A 12652-nucleotide genomic window follows, 5' to 3' on the forward strand; every position below is an offset into this window, starting at 1 on the left:
AAGTTTGCTGGTCCTAGAGAAGGAAGAGGGAAAGGGAAACAAGGAAGGAAAAGGAGAGAGAGAGAGAAAAAAGAGAGAGACAAAAAGAGAGAACGAGAGAGAGATTATGTTGCCTTTCAGGGAATTAAGAAATGACACTTGATTCAACTGTACTAACATCCTACTTGTAGTATTTCTCCTTGTACCCAGACTACACGTATAATCCAATAGAAATTTTGAAAGCATCAAATTGCATCTCAATAAATGAGTACAAAATATAAGTTCAGAATATCCTTCATCCAATAGATGCCACAGTCTCTCATTTTAGCAACATGTTCATCTCTGTCTTTTCATTGCCAGTTTCATTTCTGCTACAGCCCAGTGACTCCTCGTATCTCTTCTATGTCCATGTCATGTCCTTCAGTTAGGACCTGCACCCAGAGGTCTCACACATGCGCTATGCCAGCACAGATCTCTCTATTCAGTCCAGATCCACAGTGCCAACTGCCTGTTTGGCTTCTTCTCTTACATGACCCCAAGATACCTCAATTCACATTCCTTTCATCACTCTCTACTCCATTCTATAGTCTGCACATGTGATATATTACCAGCTTTCCACCCAGGCACACAAAATTCAATAGGAACTACTGCAATCTTTTTCCTATGGGCTCTCAGATAGTTATTTCAAAGCCTCCTCATCTGTAAAAGCAAATTGGTCATATCAGTTCTTTAGAAACATCAAATAGTCTTTCATTCTTATTTGAGGATAAACCCAGAACTCTTTAGTATGGCCTAGAAGTTTTGAAATAGCACTTTAATCACATCTCAAATATCATTCCCCTATTGCCTGTATTCTAGCTGCAAGGACCTTTCGTGTGTATTTTCCTGTCCCTATTCTACCACAGGACCTTGGAGCATGCTGTTTTTCCTCTACATGGTACATCTTTTTTTCCACCCTGTATCTAGTCCACCCAATTTATCTTTTTGAGTCAATCATAAATGCTTTTTCTTTAGGAAGATTTTGTCAGAGTCCTTATTATACTAAATCTGTCCAGAAGAGACCCCCTAAATCTCCATGTTCCTCTTTAAGAGCTGCATTTTTAGGTTTCTTTGGTGAGTTACATAGTTAATGTCTATATCCCTTACATGAGTATCAAAGAAGGCAGGACCTTCCCTTCCCTTCCCTTCCCTTCCCTTCCTTTCTCTTTCCTTCCCTTTGTTACCCTTCCCTTCCCTTCCTTACCCTTCCCTTCCCTTCCCTTCCCTTCCCTTCCCTTCCTCCCTCTTTTCTCTTCTATTTATACTCCCAGGTATTCTCTTTCTCTCCCTCTCTCCCCCCTCCCTTCCTCCCTCCCTCCTTGCATGTTTAGACTCTCAGGTGTTAGAGAAATGCTTGGTACATAGTATGTCTTTAATCAATATTTTGTTGAGTGAATAAATGGACATTGCAGTAATACTTTGATAAAAATCAACTCGCTGAAATATTGGTCCTAATTTCTGTAGCAGTGATACACTGTAGACAAGATACATTATTCTGACAATGGTGTGAAAATCTGGCATTCAGAAATTACTAGTAGAAAGATGCAATGTCTTGAGGTCACTAACAAACTCCCACTGATGATCCTTACTGTACTATTTAGACATTTTATTTTATTACTCCAACTACTCTATGACATGGATGCTATTATTCCCATTTTTAAAGTGATAAAACTAAGCTTAAAAACCTAAAGTAACTTGTGCAAGGTATTGTACATGTTAGTGGTACAGCTAGGAATTCAACTCAGGTTGCAATAATTTTAAAGCTATTAATAACATTTTAATTCAGGAGACTGTGTAGGGTAAGATGACAAGAGTGCTTTTTAATGCTAATAATTCTCACCCATTTAATAATTTTGACAATTCACCATCTATAGCAGAGCATGTTCTTGTATTGGAATACATATATTCCATATGAATATACAAATTTTTCAATTTTTAAAATCACAGATAAGTTATACAACTAAAAGATCAGTTACCACAATGACCTAAACATTTCATTATCAAAACCCCATTGACAACAATCCAAAGGCGATAAAACAAGGTTCCCCTGTGGAAGACAATGTTTCCCCTTTTTATTCTAGTTTTAAAACAAATGTACAAACATTTTGTAAGAAAATACTAAAGAATATTAACATGCCAGAGACACAAAGGTTTATCAAGGAATGTTAATGAAAGGCAAGCATGAAAATTATAAAGAGAAAAATAAGGTATAGGCGAACCTTACCTAAAGAAAGGAGCTATCAGTAACTTGGAAATTGTGTGCGCTAGAAAACATTTTACTGCAGAATGATTTTGTAGACCATATACCACTTTGGACGGCCACTTCTGAGTTAAACTGGTGCAGGTAGGAAAAAAAAAAAAAAAAAACCACAAAATAGCGCTGCATTTGGCTTACAGATTCAACTACAGAGTAAGTTTGACCCTTTCAAATACTGTGTTTTAGACCATGTTCACTTGAAAAATAAACAGATATAGATAGATAGATGAATTTTATTTGATTCAGTGAAATTTCTGGTTTTAGGAAGAAATCTTGGGGAACCATTTAACCATTTCCTTTTCAAGATTGGTGATGTGCTGGGCAAAGTTTTGCACTGATGAAATCACATCATCAAACTGCATAAACATCCCACTTACTAACTTATTTGCTGCTGACCTCCACAGGTTGCTGTAAGGTATTAATTTAGTTTTAAATTTCTTTCTGTTTCAAATGGTAGCCCTCTGTCTACCTTTAAGCAATACAGAGCCATGTATATAGAACTAAAAGAATGTCACAGAAAGCTTTACTCTTCTTGTCCATAATTGTATAGAAACCACATACTTCTAAGCAGTAATAGAATATTTCAGTCTTTTAGCCACTGTAGTAAACAGAGAGAGAGCACGGTGAGTTCTTAACCAAGACATTTCTGGTAGTTTCCCTCTAAAACTTCTAATTGGTTTAGGAATTAAAATTTCTATTTCTTCCACTGTGACTGGAAGAAAACTGGGGAACTTGGGGAAAAGATTCTTATTTGAAATACATACACGCACACACACACACAGTCCTACTTTACCTTAGTGCACTTATGTGAGGATGTCATATGAAACTACTGTGCCTAACTTGGGATCACAGTCACCATGCTAAAGATGGCAAAGTGGAGATGACCACATTCAAAAGCATATGTAGTCTGTGTCTTTCAGTTATATGAAATATAAAGGGATATAGTATTTTCTTTAAAGAGGAAAGTATCCTGATAATAAAAACTAAGTTTAAAACATCTTTCTGTCAATCCTACCTCTTAAGATTCTAGTAAAGTATTCAAGAAATTTTAACTAAGTATATGAGTAGGAACAAAATGGACACTTTCAAATGCAATCTTAATGTGATAAAGTTGAATTTTTGCTAAATGAATGGAGCTTATTGATGATTCTTCCAAGGAAATTGTATATTTGCACAGTAGATAACTCTGCAAATTAATATACATAAAATATTTTTGTGCACATGTGAATTTGGGTGAGTCTGTTTATATTTATATAAAGCAGTCACTAAGATGATCAATGCTAATTTTTTTCAATGAGTTTTCTACAGTATTTTTTCTTGGAAGAATGAACGAAAGTTATAAATTTCCTCAATTTTAATGCATGTTCTAATGTTCAGTGTAGGTGGCTCAGAAGGATGAGGGGTAAGGAGGCAGAGAAAAGAAGTTCATTTTGGAATCAAAAATTGATTACAAAGAAGAGTGAATGTGAGCAATTCATGTTTAGAGGAACTGTCATAATCGATAACTTCCCACAGCATGGTGCATGAACTTTATTTTCAGTTGAGCCAGTAACAAAAGAAACAATTACACAATCACCAACCTTTTCATGCATTAATGCCAGTACAAATTAACTCCTACCACTAAAATTACTCGTTATGTCTGTCAAAATCCATGAGGGCTATGACTTCCTGCACTCAGGGCATAATTGTGTCTCCCTGCCTACATAAAACTGACACATAAAAATCAATATTAATTAAAACAATATCAAAACTGTCCTCATTATCTTATTTGGCTGTCTCTCCAAAATGGGGTTACCATTCATGACAGAAGCACAAGACAGTCTGGACTTAACCAATCCCACCTGCCAAGTGATAAATGCTTATTTTTTTGGTTGGGACTGAATGTCTGCTATTCCAAGAACAGAATTATTTACCCTGTAACATCAAAATGAACATACTCAGTAACTATAGATTTCATATAGACTAAGACACATTTCTCTTTCTCTATTTTGTTGACATCTATTCTATATTAAAATTCACATATTTTTATTTTGTTATATTATTATAGATTTGTTTCAATGCAAAATAATGATTTCCTGAAGTAATACAGTGAGAAATAGGTGAGGCACAGAGATGCCTCATGTTCAGAAGACTTTAAAAATTTGTATATAAATTTGTGAAGTCTCATGATACCTCTTTCTTTCCACACTTTCTCCATTTTCTTCATGCTAACTTTCTCAGTGAAGACAGTGGTAACAGTTCCACAGAATGTTACTACTGCTGGGATCACTTAACTCTAGAAGCCTAAGAAGTCAAATCTGTAGACCCCCAAGAACAGGAAATGCAAGACTGGAATCTCCTTCTGTTCTTTCCTGGTTCCAGTTATGCTTTGAGCCCATTTCTAAGATGTGGGACCCTAAACAGCATGAAATGCTCTCTTACTACCATCAAAATTCATTCACACGATTCTTGAAAAGAATGTGTCTCATCTTAATACCTGGCATTTGTTTGCCAACATATATCATGAACTAACTATATGCCACCCACAAATAAAAAAACAAAAGAAAAAGAGATAAATAATATTCACTCACCTTTAAGCATAGGTAATTTTATCACTTATCTATTCCAATTTTACCAATTTATGCTCTAGCTCTAGAAAGATGAATTATAGCTTAAAGTTTCCCCAAAATGTTCCAGAGGGAAATTTCTCTTAAAAAATTCTAAAAGAGAAAGAGTGGATTCTGACCTCAAAGCATCCCATATATCAGGCACATGGTTCTATCATTAAAAGATTTGGGTTGTTTTATGGAAACTCAAGTCTCCATGATCACCCACACATTACTCGGTGTTCTAATCCAGAACATAGGCATAATAATACTGACCTAAGAACAACTTGAGAGGATTACATGCATTTTCAGTAAATGCCAGCTGCTACTATCATAATAGTAAAGTGGCAGCGTCTTATATTCACAAATACATAAACAATAATTTAAAAACATTCTCCACAGCATTAGTTATTTCCACTTTGTACTTAGAAGGTGAGAAAATATAATTTTCTAAACTCAGTAGAAAAACCTACAATCCCTCATATAGTTGGTGGCATATACTAGACAATGGAAGAGGCTTTGTTCAAGGTCACTAGAATTTGCTGACATTTCAAAATTGTAGGAGAAAACTCACAAGGGAGAATGGTGATTTTCGAAATAGCACAGATATTTTATGATAGTAAGTATTAAATATTCTTGAAAAGGGTGTGTTTGATCTTCCATGACAGAACATGTTTTTACTTTGTATTAGTGAGGTGATTTTCCATTGGAACCAGAGTGTAGGTGGTTCCTGACCTCACACTGTTGCTGCTATCAATGTATGCAATGTAAATCCAAGTGCCCTGCTTTCCTTCTGGGAACCAGTGAGACATGTTCTTAAAAATACTGAAATCCTAAAGAGTATATACTCTATTAACAGAACTAATAATGAGTTGCCAGTGGAGGATGGCAAACTAAACATAGGGCACTGGTCAGCATTTTTGAAAGAAATCTTTCAAATAAGACAATTTCTTGGTTCAGCCATTTATGTTAGCTGAGAAATGGGGAAAGGAAGTAGGAAGAGTGTTTTAAAGAGGGGAACATTAATGAGCATTAATCAGGCTTAATGCTAAACATTGTTCATATCAATTACTTGTTTCCATAAACCCAATGGGAAAGGCAATTTACAGATGAAAAAAGCTGAATATCAGCTAATTTAATAATCACAAAGACATTTAAAGAATTTTGAACCCTATGTAACTGACTCAATCATCATGTAATCTTTAAAAAGCTCACTGGAGTTCCATCTTTACCATCATTTCATTATTAATAAGATGATCCTAGACATCTTTTTGGAGTCTTCTACTTTGGACAGAGATCTGAAATGATTAGTTTATTTCAAACTTTATTTCAACATTGAATGATTTAATAGCAAATTTCCAGGGAATTATCTTTTGTGAGAGTTTTAAACTTTTGTGAGAGAATAAAATTCCCATGCATTCACTAGCCTTGGATTTAATTTTGGCCCAAGATTGCCCTGAAATCAAGGTCAAATACAAGCTAGTCTTCATGGACAATATGATTGAGCAGGGTCGGAATTCTCACCCACACTGAGTCTTTTTTCCAAGTAATTATTTGCATTTTCACATCTCTTAAAACAATTATAATACCAGTCAAGACATAAGCTCTGCCCTTTAAAAAATTCTTGTTATACACAAGCTGTGTCCTTTACAGTCAGAAGAACTATATAGGAACTTTTTTATCATGCAAAACAATAGTAACATAAACACTATCATAGTTCATTTCCAATACATTGCACAAAAAATAGAATAATGATTGGTCAAAGAAGGTAATGTTTGTGAATGTAGATAATTTCTTTCCATACTTGTAACGTGGAAAGACAAAAACATAAACAGAGGAGGCCTTGAAGACTCTTCTCACAGAAGCTCATCTCCACAAATATGTATACTTGGCCATTGCATGTTACATGAGGAAATACCTTCATTCTAAAAATAACAATGTAGTTGTAGCAAGTCAAAATCATTAATAATCACAGGTACTCTGAGAATCTACTAAATCTCTACCACTCCATTGAACAATTTATATCCATTTCTACTGGCTTTTGTAAAACTATCTTCTTCCTTATACAGGTGAGAAAATTGAGGTCCAGACTGTTCAAGTAACAGCTGTAAAGCAAAATCCATGAAGAGAGGTGTTACCTATTTAAATAATTGTCCTACATTGGGCTTTAGATTATAGATAGACAGGTACATAGATGGATAGAGCTTTAGAATATGATTATAATCCTATGAAGCTGCCAAATGCTGTTCTTTTCTTGGAAAATAAACACAAGTCCAGTACAAAGTATTAACAGGAACATGCAGTAGTACAGGATAAGATTAATTTGCTACCACTTTTTTAACAATAAAAGACCACAAAGAAGAAAAAGATAATTGAATCATAATTTTCTGACTGAATCACTTGACATTTCTCTTTACTGCTTTGTGCAACCCATTCTGTCTTCTTGATAGAAAATAACTATGGGTAAGTAGTCTCCAAGAGAGCCAGACACTGGGAAGAGCATGGTTACATAGACTGGCTTCAGAATCCAAGATGCATGGTAGAATTCTACTTCTATCACTCTTTACCTCTTTAACCTTACGGAAGGTTCCTAATCCCTCTGAACCTCTCTTACTCATCGATAAAATAAAGTCATTAAGAGTATCAAGATGAAATAGCTATTGCTAAGAATAAAGTGTGATATTATAAGTGAAAAATCATCATAGTGTGTGGTCCATAATTGTGCTGGGTAAGTCATGGATATTTTTATATTTCTAGTTGTCCCACCAGGATTTAGAAGGCACTGCCTTAACTTTTCCCTGGGCAAGTACTGCTGCTAATAAGTACCTTACATCCCTTTCACCTTCTCTTCAATTTTCTCTCTACTGAGCAGCACAAATCTAACTTGAACATGACATTCTTTTTGTCTTGACTTACCTCATCATTTCTTGATTCATCACAGGCTTGATATTGGTGGGAAATACTTTGGCAAAGAAGAAACACCTAGGAACTGAAGTTTAGCTCAGTGGTACAGTGTGTGCTTAGTATCCATGGGGACATGAGGCCCTGAGTTTAATCCCTAGCACCAAAATAAAAAGAAAGAAATAATAAAAAAAAAAAAAAAAGAAAAGAAAAAAACCAGTCAGGAAGACAAAATCCCTTCCTCTTACTGCCATTGGTGAGGCACCTAGTCCAGTACTTTCCTGCTCAAATTAGAGAAGCATTGCAGCAAGTTAAGACAAAGGAAGCCTCATTCCAACTTCTGAGCTACAGCATGTCTTCCTGGCATTCAAATTTGCATTTCTGAATCAACTTTACCTAGAAAAATTGATGTGCATGGTAGTAAAGTTCAAGGACTGCTATATAAAAAGCAATCTGCCTCAGGGACATTAAGAGTTCAGCAGGCTTTCATGATCACACTGAGCTGCGGAACTGGAGTGCAAATGTCCAACTGCATCAATGAAAAATGAGGTCTGAGTTTCAAGCAACCCATTTACAAAGGCACTTGTGAAACACAATCCCACTCACAGGTTGGGTTTGGTTTGGCTTTCCTTGTCTTTCAGCTAGACCCTCACTGGCCACTAGAGGGCTGCTGTAAGTCATCTCCCTTAGAGGTTCTTAATAGTCACAGTTCTGAAATTAGGATACATTTCAGAGCACAATCATATTCTCTTCCCCTCCTACAGCACTGCAGAGAAAATGTCTAGAAATGAGAAAGACGGTTCCAAGAGCTGATCAATATCTTGTTGTAGAAGATAAATGAAGGCAGGGTGTTGAAAGTAGAATTTAGAAAATAAAATTAAATTTTAAAAAAGCCAGAGAAATGGGAACCCACTGTGTCCTGGGCTGTTCACACTCCTGCTGACAAGCAAGGATGGAAAACCGCAGGAAGTGTGTTCAAATGTAAAGTCAAATGAACCTAATAAATATGCTTTCCTCACACAGTCCACATTAAGGAACAGGTTAACATGTGTTACAGAGCAAGACAGAGACTGGCACGAGAGGGCAGACCTTTGATATACACCCATGTGCAATGGGTTATTTAAGCTGCACAGGATCAGAAAGATGGCCACACTTCAGAAGTGTTTTTTTTTTTCACCCTAGGGCACTGACCTCTAGTTTGTGTGGTTTTTGTTGTTGTTGCTGCTGCTGTTTTTGTTTTGTTTTAATTATTTGTTGTTGTTGTTTTGAGGCAAAGTCTCACTGTGTAACCCAGGCTCCTCATCCTCAGTGCTGGGATAAAGGTGTATACTACCATGTCCAGTTGGCTTGCATTTTTGAAGAAAATTTCCTGTTGTTCACAGTTTACTTGATATATTCTTGGCAACTGCAATGGAAGTGAGAATATCAGACAAATGAGAAGGCTGGAAGGGAACAGAGGTTGTTCCCATGTAGAGTCAGGTTCCCTAGTTTCTACCAATTTTTTTTGTGGATGTATGGCAGTCCTATAGTTTAGTTGTTGAATATTCCTCAAAGGCCAGTCTGTTGCTATTGAGAGATGATGGTAGAGCCCTTATGAAGAGGGGACTTATGGAAGGTCTTTAGGTCACTGTGGGGACACTAGGACTCCATCACCCTCCATGCTCTCTTTTGTTTCTTGCCATGAGGCAATTAACTTTTCTCAGCCAAGAGCTCACACCTAGATGTGTTGTTTCACTATATGCCCCAAGGCAATGGGTTAATTGATTATAGTTTGGAACTTCCACAACTGTGAGGCAAAATAAAACTTTTCTCTTTATAAGTCATTTATCTTGGGTATTTTTGGTATAGTTATAGAAAGGTGACTAGTATGGGGTAATTTTCTATACTTTATCATTCATGAATAGGTTTTTCTACAAGGGTAACAAAAATAATAATACAAATGTTTCTACATGTTAATCTACTTGTTTGCCTATATAGACTTATTTACTCATGTACTTAGCAAATAGAAAAATTTCCAGCACCACTTTACAGATGAGCACTGAAGTACAGTGTGGTTAAGCAACTCAAGGACCATGGACCAGAGGAGTTGCCTGTGGAATATGAGCTTCCAAATTCTCTCTCCTCCATATCACCAACTGGCTGCTGCTGAGCACCACGAACTCTGCTGTGACCAATCAGCACCTACTTTGAGCTGCCTACTGTGCACCAGACATGGCAATGAGGATCACTCAAGCATCCTTGAGCAATTCACTTAGTCTTTAAAACAGAATCAGCAGCCAGGCATTTTCTCCATATATAGATGAAGACAAAGAAGCTTTGCAGGGTTTAATGGGTCATCAGAGATCACACATCTAGTAATAAAACAACCAAGAATTGAACCCATGTTTCTCTGATCCCAAAGATTGTACTTTTACCCAGCATACCACTTGGCCCCTCTAAGACTCCAGTTAACCAACCCTGAAAACAACACAGGCATCTTTTAGCACACTGTTAACAACAAGTGTGATTAAATAGCACCACTGCATTGCTAATATCGCTATGAATAGAATGTCTACTTGATTCTAATTTAACCGCAAAAGATTCTGATTACAAAATAACCATTGAAGAATTATTGGCAATTATGTTCTGTAATTGTGACTCCTGTTAATGTCATTAGCGTGCAGCCTTTCATAGTTAGTCCTATCATTTAATCCCCATAAGCACAGAAAGTTATAATCAGTACAATAAAGACTCTATGGTAAATTAAAATGATCCCCAAATCCCTTAAACAGTTTTAAGGCTCCTTCTGCTTCTTCAGTTAGGACCCATTTAGTTTGGAGACTGGAAGAGTCTATGGTAATTGATAGCTCCTCACCCAGAATCACCTATTTCACTAATGTGCCTTAATTAGGAAAATGCTTAAAATTGGAGTCCCAATTGCCACTGGCAACTATAAATTCCTGTAGGGCAATAAAAATAATTAGCTGTTTCAATCAAGAGAACCCCCAAATCAGATAAACAACTTTTCAATTCTCTGAGCAACATATTGTTTCAGATAACAATAGTCAGAGAGTATCTGTTTTCAGTTTTGCAGAAGTTGAATACAGTAAGTATGTCTAGTGTCAAAAGTCCAACAAAGAAAGATCCTGAGTAGCTTAGTCTCACAGATAGGCAAGATAAATAGTCATACCGATGCTTTGAGAAAAACTGGTCTTTGAATGTTGTTTTCCAAAATCTCCCACCAATTCAGGTTATAATACATATATACATGGAAATGTCACAATGAACTTCTCTATATAGCTATCTTAAACAAACAAAAATGACTTTTTTTCAAAAATGGAGACTAGGAAGGTAAAACAGGTCCTGTTTGGGGGTTAGTACCCGTGGGAGCAGGGAGAATAAAAGGAAAGGTGAAAGAAGGGGAATATAGTGGAAATATTACATACTCATATATGAAAATGGAAAAATGAGACATGCTGAAACTATTCTAGGAATTCAGAGGGATAAAGGAAATTGATGGAAGGGGTGAATTCAACTACAATACATCATAAGAATTTTTGTAAATGTCATAATGTACCCCCAGAGCAACAATAATATGATAATAAAAAAACCTACCCAGCCATTCTCAAATTTTTCTTCCATTCCTTTTATTAAACTCTCACTTATAAGTCTCTATAAAAAGAAAAAAAATCTCTGTAACTTTGTAAATTGACATTGATATGCACCATATTTTTAAAATAGTTCTATATCTTATCTTATATAGTTATATATCTTATCTGAGATAACTATTGCTTACAATTACCCACAGATGCAACAAGTTGCCTCAGAAATGGTCCATTCCAAGAAGCTGTGGCCTGACAATCCCTCTGCATTGCTGAAAACTGGACTAGTTACCTTTTGAGGCTCTGCTCCATGTTAGAGTCTAGAAGTCAATGAATCTTGTACTTTTTGCCACAGGGTAAAAGTGTCAGAACTTGTTCCCTTTGGCACCCTGCAACCCTTCATGATTCCATTCCTGTTCTGGATGAGTTCCCAGGAATTAATACATAAGCCTTGGCAGCTGCTTAACCTCAGAAACAATTTGAGAGGAGAAAATAGAAATTCAGAATAAATAAAATATCCATTGAAGTATCATTACATCAAATAGAACAGAAAGCATGTTCATCCTTAACAAATTCAGAATGAAGAATATGACAATTTTAGATGACCATTTTAGGCAGCATTCTCATATCAGTTTCTTCAGAGAAATAGTTATTGGTGAAGAAATAAGTCTAATTTATAATTTGGAGGCATTGGCTTGCAGAATTATAATATTTACCATCTGGAAATAATCTTAAAGTTAATATGAAGTCAACCTTCCACTTTTTTAATGATGAAGCATTAACTCAGAAAGGGTAAATACCTTGGAGGACACTCCTCCACTAGGTTGATGGTTAAAATGGGACTGGAAACAGATATCCTAACTACTCCATCTGCTGCTGCCCCCATATCTATCTATGGCATTAAAATGAAAGATTCTATCCTAACATTATCAACAGCCAATTTTTAGCATGGACTCACCGTCTTCTTAAAACACAGAATTAAGATATAGTTAGATATTGATATGGAAAGGCACTGGGAATGTTGCCACAAATGCCATAGTCTGGGATAGGAGATTTTATTAGGTACTGTATAGGTCATATACTACTGTCAAGAACTATTACACAAAATAGAATTACAATAATAATGATGGATGACAATAACAGGACTCTATGCTATTTCAAGACAGAATTTGTCACAGTATTCAGAGCCCTCATCTCACCTTGCAGTCATTGGCTTTGTTTGTTTTTTAGCAGTGTTCCTAGCTTTTAACATTTTTGGTGGTTATTTTAATTAGTTGTGCATAGTTAAAATTATAAAATGTGGGGTGGTA

At 35.9% G+C, this 12652-nt stretch overlaps 1 protein-coding gene across 44 annotated transcripts in view; it reads right to left on the reverse strand.

Moving 5' to 3' along the window:
* Positions 1 to 12652, reverse strand: part of Nrxn1 (neurexin 1) — a 1065367-nt gene that overhangs the window by 782084 nt on the left and 270631 nt on the right. The window contains exons 1-3 of one of the 44 annotated variants that reach the window (XM_074049704.1): positions 11635 to 11889; positions 11356 to 11412; positions 8953 to 9166 (exon numbers count right to left, since the gene is read on the reverse strand). The exons of the other annotated variants lie outside the window; for them this stretch is intronic. The gene's annotated coding sequence lies outside the window, so the exon portion shown is untranslated. Of the gene's footprint in view, positions 1 to 8952; positions 9167 to 11355; positions 11413 to 11634; positions 11890 to 12652 lie in introns of those variants that run through there. 44 annotated transcript variants of the gene reach the window in all.

This window comes from Castor canadensis, chromosome 12, assembly GCF_047511655.1.
Source record: "Castor canadensis chromosome 12, mCasCan1.hap1v2, whole genome shotgun sequence".
NCBI lineage: Eukaryota > Metazoa > Chordata > Mammalia > Rodentia > Castoridae > Castor > Castor canadensis.